Raw genomic sequence first — 483 nt, forward strand, 5'->3', positions numbered from 1 at the left:
CTAGATTATACATTATGACTTTCAATCTTAGTGCTTGTAATCGTTTAGATGCTATCTGACACATTTGTTTATTAAAAATAGAGACTAAAGGCTTATGATCTGTATGCACTATTATTTTTGGTTGACCATACAAGTATTGATGAAACTTTTTGCAGCTGAAGACAATAGCCAGTAATTCTTTCTCTATTTGGGCGTACTGTTTTTCACATTCTGACAAGCTACGTGAGGCAAAGGCTATAGGTCTACCTTCTTGTAACATACATGCTCCAAGTCCAGATTGTGATGCATCACATTGAATTGTCACTTCCTTCTTTGGGTCATATGTCCCCAGCACTGGTGCTTTACTTATTTTGTCTTTTAGTTCTCGAAGTGCATTTTCATGAGCTGGCATCCATATCCAAGGGGACTCTTTACAAAGCAATTTCCGAAGTGGTTCTACTATAGATGACATGTTTGGGATAAAAGGTCTCACATAGTTAAACA

The sequence above is a fragment of the Frankliniella occidentalis genome, unplaced genomic scaffold (genome assembly GCF_000697945.3).
Source record: "Frankliniella occidentalis isolate FOCC.00 unplaced genomic scaffold, Focc_3.1 Scaffold274, whole genome shotgun sequence".
Taxonomy (NCBI): Eukaryota; Metazoa; Arthropoda; class Insecta; order Thysanoptera; family Thripidae; genus Frankliniella; species Frankliniella occidentalis.